We start from the raw sequence: 9,410 nt of genomic DNA on the forward strand, positions 1-9,410 counted from the left end.
CAGCAAGAACGGAAGCATGGGGGCTGCTGTCCACCTCCCGGAAGCCGTGATAAGACACAGCAGGTCTTCCGTGGTGCACATCACAGAAATACAGGAAACACATCAACCTCCCTTCATGTTTAATTTACAGTCCATCCCTGTGCTGAGGGACGTAAGCAAGTGAGTCACTTAGGGGTGCTTACTGCCTAAGCCTCAGCTTCTTGCCCGCTCCCTGCCCAGACCCACCTGGCCTCAGCAGAGAGCTCCAGAAATGCCCGGAAGGAGTGACCAGCAGACATTCCACATTTGGCTCTGTGCCACAAATCTTGGCAGCGTGCTTCTGCATTACCTAGTAGATGGGTACACCCCGTCCTTCCCCACAGTCCTTGACTAATGCAGTCTCAGGGGACATGGGAGATGGGTCAATGGGTTCTCCTCTTCCTGTCAGAGTAACTGGCACTTTTGCAAAATCCAAACTCCTTCTGAGAGCCTGGGTCAGCAAGATCAGGAGCTCCCCAGTCAGTAGAATGGTGGGATTACATTTGAAAGACTGTCAGCTGCTGTGTGAGGGCCACCTCCATAACTGGAGACCATGAGTCACGGCTTGCAGTCAATTAAATGCTCAATTTTCTTTAAGCTATTTTTTTCTAACATCTATCCCGGGAAAACTACCATCAGGTGAAAAGTAACATCTCTCCTCCCTCAGAAGCAAGACTAGAAACCAGTGGATGAGTACCAAAGACCCAACACCATCCAGTTAAATGTTCCAGGCCCCAGTCTGCACAGAGCACAGCTGTCCCACACGGAGCAAGAAAACCTCTGTGCAAACAAATACATTTAATCAGATCTAGGTAGGAACCTGACGTACCTTGCAGGGCCAGAATATGTAGGCATACCCACTGATGGAGTAAGTCAATGAAGTTTGTGTGCATTGTAGTCAGTGTATCAGAAGAGGTTGTTTAAGTGTTGGGACTCAGTTCCCAACACTGGGAATGGCATCAGGCAGTCAGAAGGCAGAAGAGATGAGGGCGGTTGAGCACAAGCCTTCAAGTCGTGTCCATGAGAAGGAGCTGATGGCATTACTAGTTTAGGATTGTTTCAGTAGTTTCTGGGTAACACTTGGTCCTGGGGTGACCAGAGCAGGCGTGTGGTGGCCCAGACCATGAGAACTCATAATGGAGGAGGTTGTAGAAATGTGGGTTCTGGAATGGGCAGTCTGCATCTGTGGACATCTGCAATCCTGTGGATAAGTTCTACGCGGCCTCTAGCGATAGGGTCAGCAAAAGTCTAGATGTGAAAGAATCAGAACACGGAAAACAAATGCATTACCTTAGTCCAGTCACAGAGTGTCAGGCTCTGGTGGTTTGGACGAGCTGTCCCTCACAGTCTCAGTCCCCACTGGGAGGCACTGTATATGGGGTTTGCTGAAGGCAGTGTGTCCCTGCAGGCGGACTCTGAGAGTTAAAGGCCAGTGCCATATCTAGTTCACAGCCTCAGCTACGCTCTTTCAGTGTGGAGCCCTCAGCTTCTGCTCCGGCTGACATGCCTGCTGCTTCCCCCTGTGATAGACTCTCATCGCCTGGGAGCTGTAAACCAAATAAACTCTTCCTTAGTTAGTCACCTCAGTCCTGCTGCCTTTTCACAGCAGCAGAGACGTAACCAACACACAAGCTTATTCTGAAACACTGCTCCCCTGTCCTGTACACACAAACACAGGCGCGCGCACATACACACATACACATACACACATACCACAGACATACACACACATACACGTGTACACATACCACAGACATACACATACCACACATACACACGTGTATACATTTCACACACACACACACACACACACACACCTCAACCAGGTCTTTAGAAAGACCAAGAGTCTTTATGAGCTCAAAGAGAAAGGAGCTAAAACCCTGAGGCTCAAATCAGCGCCTTCAAGCTCGAATAAGCATAATGACAGCCGTCTGTGCTTCCTGACTACATCCTGAAGGCGCTAAACACTCTGTGTGTGTGAGACACTGTGCATTGCACCACCTACTCTACAATCTCCCATCAAGGAGAGATGGGAAGGTGCCACCCTCCTCTTTAATCTGATCCATGCAATCTGCCCACTGCTGCAGACCTGCTACTGTGCCCACCGCTGCAGACACGCTACTGTGCCCACCGCTGCAGACACGCTACTGTGCCCACCGCTGCAGACAGCTACTGTGCCCACCGCTGCAGACAGCTACTGTGCCCACCGCTGCAGACACGCTACTGTGCCCACCGCTGCAGACACGCTACTGTGCCCACCGCTGCAGACACGCTACTGTGCCCACTGCTGCAGACCTGCTACTGTGCCCACTGCTGCAGACACACTACTGTGCCCACTGCTGCAGACACGCTACTGTGCCCACTGCTGCAGACACGCTACTGTGCCCACTGCTGCAGACACGCTACTGTGCCCACTGCAGCAGACACACTACTGTGTCCACCGCTGCAGACACGCTACTGTGCCCACTGCTGCAGACACGCTACTGTGCCCACTGCTGCAGACACGCTACTGTGCCCACTGCAGCAGACACGCTACTGTGTCCACCGCTGCAGACACGCTACTGTGCCCACTGCTGCAGACACGCTACTGTACCCACTGCTGCAGACACGCTACTGGGCCCACTGCTGCAGACACGCTACTGTACCCACTGCTGCAGACACGCTACTGTGCCCACCACTGCAGACCTGCTACTGTGCCCACTACCTGGGTCCTCACACAACCTCCTCCCTGTATGCCTGAGTAGGAAGAGGATGCCCACATTCTGGGGTCTCTCCCCTTTTTTTTTCTCTGTTAATTTTTTAAACAGGGTCTCATCTTGTGTAGCCCAGGATGGCCTGGAACTCACAGTACAGTCAAGAATGCCCTTGAACTTCTGGTCCTCCTACCCAACCTCCCAAGCGCTACAGTCACAGGCATGTGCCAGCACGCCTGCCTTTTCCTCTACTAAAGAGATGATAAGTGTAGTGGACCAATCCCGTGATGGAGGAAGGTCATTGGCTAATAAAGAAACTGCCTTGGCCCATTTGATTGGCCAGCCTTTAGGTGGGTGGAGTAAACAGAACAGAATGCTGGGAGGAAGAGGAAGTGAGCTCATATGCCTTAGCTCTGCTCTCTGGGGCAGATGCGATGAAGTTCTGACCCAGGATGGACGTAGGCTAGAATCTTCCTGGTAAGCGCACCTTGGGGTGCTATACACATTATTAGAAATGGGCTAGTCCAAGTGCGAGAGTTAGCCGAGAAGAGGCTAGATATAATGGGCCAAGCAGTGTTTAAAAGAATACAATTTGTGTGTTGTTATTTCGGGGCATAAGCTAGCCAGGCGACCAGGAGCTGGGGCGGCAGGAACACAGCCCGCAGCTCCTACTACAGAATGGCGTCCGACGTAGTAGCAGCAATTTCTTGGGTCTGCTCTGCTTGCTGGAGGCAAGCAAGTGCTCTCATCTAAGAGAGGCTTCCTGACTCAGCTTTAGCTGCAAAGCTTGCAGCTCTTTTAAGAGGTCCTGCACGAAACACTTAAATGGTATTGATAAAAGCTGACTGCATGCTTGTTTGTTTTCAACCATAGCAGGAAAAAAGTTGTGTTGTTTTAAAAATGCTGGCTTTCTGGGCCGTCCTGCCAGGGCAAACTCTGACTCTTTGAGGCAGGAGGGCCAGCTACAGAGAGAGGACTTGAGTGTTGTCTGTTGCAGCTTGTTTGCTGGCAAGGACCTTGAAACGCCATAGACTTAGACTTGTGGCAATAAACATGACTACAACCTAAAAATGGCTCCAGCAATACCTCTGCCATGAGGCTGGAAAGCTAAGGAATGGACTGGATCCAGCCGCCAAAGTCATGGCTTTAGTCCTACCAATATTGCTTGGTAAATTAAAGACTCATGTGGTCACAAAAAGAGAGATATTCAGTAAAAGAAAGATTCAAAGTTGAAGAAAACGTTTAAATGGTTTACAGTGTGTTAAAAATATATGCAGGCTAAAAGTTAAAGTTCTTAAAAGTTAAAAAAAAAAAGGAAGAAAGTATTTGGGTGTGGTAGTACACACCTTTAATCCCAACCTTTGGGAGGCAGAGGTAGATTGACCACAGAGTTGAACTCTGTGACTTCAAGGTGTGGTAGCACACGCCTTTAATCTCAATGCCTGGGAGGCTGAGACAGATGGATGTCTGAGAGTTCAAGGACAGCCTGGTCTACAGAATTATTCCAGGTCAAAGATATACAGAGAACGCGTCTCAAAAAATAAATGTGAAAATAAACGAAATAGAGGTTAAAATAAAGCTGCACAAAGATGGAAAATACACAGAGAATCTTGATACTGTATGCTATTATGCTCTCTTTGAATTGTTTGAATGCTGAGGAAGGAGCATCAGCTGCTAAAAGATATTTGTTTATAAATGCTGCTGAACTAATCCAACATAGATATTTTGAAAATACCTTGACTTTAAAATTTGGATCTAAGGACATGATGCTTTGGAAAGGAGTTTCTTCTTTTGTTTTCACAGAGAATGAAACCCTGTGTATTACTTCTATCACAATATGGTATGATAGACCACGCCCTCCCGAAAGGTTGCTGTGAACACCCTCAAAAAATTACTTTGCTGAGCCAGGCGGTGGTGGCGCACGCCTGTAATCCCAGCACTCGGGAGGCAGAGGCAGGCGGATCTCTGTGAGTTCTAGGCTAGCCTGGTCTACAAGAGCTAATTCCAGGACAGGAACCAAAAAGCTACGGAGAAACCCTGTCTCAAAAATCCAAAAAAAAAAAAAATTACTTTGCTCAACAGCCAACTGAGATGAAACTAGCAGACAGGTTATCCCATAAAAGACCCGAATAACAGCGCCCCCATTCAGCAGGAAGCAGTTTGGAGAGAAAAAACTGTGCCCATATTCCCAAATATTGTTTATAAATGTTCTTTTACATTTAAAGGGGGATATGATATAGATATGAATAATTTGCATTGATATGGATTTTGCTTCAGTGATTTAAATTTAAGGTCAATTTTGTTATAGGTATATGTATTTCTGACCTTGATTAAGATATTGTGATTGTGTAGTTCATTTAAAAATGTAATGTATATAGGTTGTTAATGGATAATTATTAATAATAGTCAAGCTTGTAGTCATGTTAGTTAGATTTTCTAGATGTACATAGATATATTTTAGATAGGCATACTTCATATCAAAGATTATAAAATATGGCATTTTAAGTGTTTTAATAACTTAGGACTTTTCATGACAATGAGACACTCTGCTCCTGGCAGCACCAATCTACTTCAAGAGGACGATGGGCATCGAAGAGGCTCCTTATGGAGTTTGATAGCCATTTGGGCAAGAAACTGTTCTTGCCTGGACTATTGTATAAACTGGACACAGAGAACCTGCAGAGAGAGGACTGCTGAACTTGCCTAAAGGTGAGATGATCTTTTGGGGTTCCTGATTCATGAAAGAGTCTGCGAGACATTCTGTAGGACACAGCAGATAGTGACTGAACTGCCTTTGAAATTTCCTGCTTCATGGAAATGTCTCTGGATACTATGGATCTGTAGGCCAAAGATGGATGCCCCAACAGTACAGAGGAACTTTGGGTGACTGTCCAGGCAGCGAGATGTCTCTGTCATTTCTAGAGTTTTGTAAGTTGCTTATTTCTCATTTACTTAGGTAATATTATATCCTTCTGGAGTCTTTGATGGAGTTGAAGAATAGATAGTTATAGCTGTTTTCCTTTGTTATGATAAAAGATAAAATAGATGTAAATATTGTAACTGTAATTCTTGCTTGATAACTGTTTTGTTATATGTAATTTTGCTGTTAAAGTTAAAGCCTTCCTTTTTTTGTTTAAACAGAAAAAGGGAAAATGATGGAGGAAGGTCATTGGCTAATAAAGAAACTGCCTTGGCCCATTTGATTGGCCAGCCTTTAGGTGGGTGGAGTAAACAGAACAGAATGCTGGGAGGAAGAGGAAGTGAGCTCATATGCCTTAGCTCTGCTCTCTGGGGCAGATGCGATGAAGCTCCGACCCAGAATGAACGTAGGCTAGAATCTTCCCAGTAAGTGCATCTTGGGATGCTACACACATTATGAGAAATGGGCTAGTCCAGGTGCGAGAGTTAGCCAAGAAGAGGCTAGATATAATGGGCCAAGCAGTGTTTAAAAGAATACAGTTTGTGTGTTGTTATTTCGGGGTGTAAGCTAGCCAGGCGACAAGGATCGGGGGCGGCAGGAACACAGCCCGCAGCTCCTACTACAATCCTGCAAGACCCAATCACCATACACACTCAGGGTTTCAAGACACTAGGTTTAGAATCACAACTCTGAGCCCACAGCACTGGGTTGTCCCCAGCTCCTTAACCTCTCTCTATTTAGTCTGCTCCCCTGTAGACTAAATATGGCTGCAGCATCCACTCAGGGGTCTCTTACAAGGATCAGATGAACGCATGCAAGACAGAGCTCATCTCCAAGGGATCAAGCCACAGTCTGAGTGGCCATGGCCCAGGAATTGGATTCAAGCTTCCCTGGATGGCACGTTCCACCATGGAAGTGGCTATAGGAACTTTAAAGAATGGAAGGCAGTTAGAAACCAAAACTCAACCAAGCACACAGGCGGGACAGTGGCTGAATGAGTATCAACCAAGCAGGACAACTCTACAGTCCTCAGAGGCCATCTGATAATGCTCTTAGCTTTTGAGTTAGTAAAAGCTAGTGGCCTGCTAAATTAGTACAACCAAAAGCTTTACCTAATAGCCACAAAGTTATTTGGTCAAAAAAGAGGCTGGCAATAATTGGCTATTATGGGGACCAAGATAGTCCAAGATAATACAGGCTTTTAATCACAATAGTCCAACTCCCCACAATCACGCAGTTCTAGACAGGCAATCATTCTTTAGAATCTCCAGCCCAGATGTGGTGCCAAAGAACATCGGTTCACGGCAGCCAGTTCCCGGTTCACAGCGGCATTCAACCAATAGCGTTACCACTTGATTCAGTATTCAAATTATGACTGTACCAATGACTTTCTCAGAGTAAGAATGCGGATGCAGAATGTCTTTCCTTGGGTCATTTTAAAGACATGCATTCAGTTTGTTTCTGCATGGTGCAAACCAGCCACCACGGATCCCCAGGTTAGAAAAAGCGTGGTTTGCGTCGAAGGCCCTGAGAGAGCGCAGTGCGCATCGAAGGGACCCTGAGCCTGAGCGTAAGCAGGGCTGACTGTATCTCATGATAGATTCAGCTATGTCCACATCCTTGTGTTGATTACAGTGTCCTGCTTCCCTCTGACACCGGACTCAGCGAGTCCCCAGTGCCATTCCCACACAGTGGGCAGCCCAGCACTGAGAGCAACTGTGCTGACTGAGAGCAGCTCTTCCTGAGATTGGCCGGAGGGAAGCGGGTAAAGCAAATGACCTGTCACAAAGCCTGGTCCGTGAAGCAAACCAGCAAGGCGCCTGTGACAAGCCCTCATCGTTGTGGAATGTCGGCAATGTGGATCTATTTTACGTTATCCAGAAGTGAAGCGGTCTATTCTACTGCGATCTTATTCACTAGGCAGACTTGAAGCATTATTTGTCTGCTGCTGACACCTCTGGCTGTGTCCCGAGGGGCTGTCTCGGGATGGCTTTCATCACATCGCTAGTCTAAGCACAAACCTCTCTCCCACTGTAACTTGTCGCTGGATCTAAAATTAGAGCCTCGCCTGCTAAATTTAAATTGTGCAGGGTCTACCCAGTGTTTGACCATGGACTCCTTAGCTACATGTCTGTGTGATTTTATGGCTCTGTGATGGAGTGAGTTTCTACTGCTCATCCATGTGATTTTATCTGGAAATTAAGTGGAAGCCCAAAGACAGGCTGTTTCCACGTACTTCTCTAAAACACTTGGGACACCCATTAGGGACTCAGAGAAGTTCTCAGTAAAAAAAAAAAAAAAAAAAAAAAAAAAAAAAAACCTGTAAGATTAAATAATTTTTAGAAAAATGAGGCTGGAGTGTTGGTTCAGTCAGTAAAGTGCTTCTTGCACAAGCGTGAGGACTGAATTCAGTCCCCAGAAGTCACATGAAAAATAAGATAAAAAGTCAGGCATGGCAGTGCATCCCTGTAGTCCCCATGTGGGGGGAGCTGAGACTGGAGAATCCCTGAGGATTGCTGGCAGTCAGTCTAGCCAAATTGGTGAACCCCAGGTTTGGTGAGAAACCCTGGCTCATAAAGTAAGGTAGAAACGTGGTACTTCCGATCCTTCCCTCTCTCATGCGACTCCTACCGTGCTCTCACCCCCTCTCAAATCCTTATCACTTTAATTATTGTTGACATCCATGTGTACACGTACATGTGGACTTCTTTTGGTGACTGTCTGATGTGAGAGTCCAGCCTACTGTGTTGGGTGGAAGCTCGGTTGCTTTTGCTGTTTTCCCATCTCCATTGATCAGGTACGAAGAGTTGATAGGCAGCACTGCAGATCCTCTGCTGATTTCCAGTTACAGGGGCAGGGATGATCAAACTCAACCAGGGAAACCTGTGAATGTGGCTGGGTCTGCCTGGGCAGGTGTGACCGTTACCCCATCAGGGCTGAGCCTTCCCAGGCTATTAGAACGGCACAGACCACACACTTCTGAATGACTGTTACTGGGGAAATAAGCTATGGTAAACTACATAATGCAACAGAACTGTTACCAGAAAATGAATGCAGCACAAAATTATACCATGAGGAAAAAAATGCATTTCCTTCATAGTTCTCTACACCAGCGTCTATTAAGCAAGGTTAGCACCTTTAGAGACTTTCCCAGAACTATAAACTTAGATGGATCATGTCTTTGTTTTCATTAGGCCAGGGGTACCATCTAAGTACTGAGTTTCATGGCCTGAATGGTACATCATCATGGCATCAGTTGTGCTAACATGGGGGGGGGGGGCTGTTACAAACCTTTTGGCTTCCATAACTATTTTGTTTGTGGTTTTTCAAGAAACATTAATTCTTTGAGACTGCCATACAATGTATTTTGATCATATTCAGCACCCACTCACCCCTTTAACTTCTCCCAGATCCTCCCTACCCACCAATAATTCATGCCCCCTTTTTGTTAATAACCCATCAACTCAATTTATTTATTCTCTTTATTACTTCTGTTTGTGCAGTCATTCACTAGAATGTGGTCAACCCACTAGGAGCCACTCTCTGGGGAAAAACAAACTAACTCCCTTATTCCAAAGTCATCAACCATCCATAGCCCTTCAGTCGGAGGTGGGGGCTCATGAACCCCTTCTATTCTACGCTAGGATATTAGCTGGTTTGGTCTTGTGCAGTCAGCCACAATGTCTGTGAGTCCCTAGGTGAGGTCCTGTGACGTCCAAAGCACTCTGTCCCAGTCTTCCCCGACCCTCTGGTGCTCACAATCTTTCTGCCCCTCTTCT

The 9,410-nt window shown here is 46.5% G+C and overlaps 1 protein-coding gene across 6 annotated transcripts in view; it reads left to right on the forward strand.

Moving 5' to 3' along the window:
* Kcnj6 (potassium inwardly rectifying channel subfamily J member 6) overlaps positions 1–9,410 on the forward strand; it is a 242,512-nt gene that overhangs the window by 215,691 nt on the left and 17,411 nt on the right. The gene's annotated exons all lie outside the window — the stretch shown is intronic.

The sequence above is a fragment of the Chionomys nivalis genome, chromosome 3 (assembly GCF_950005125.1).
Source record: "Chionomys nivalis chromosome 3, mChiNiv1.1, whole genome shotgun sequence".
NCBI classification, from domain to species: Eukaryota; Metazoa; Chordata; class Mammalia; order Rodentia; family Cricetidae; genus Chionomys; species Chionomys nivalis.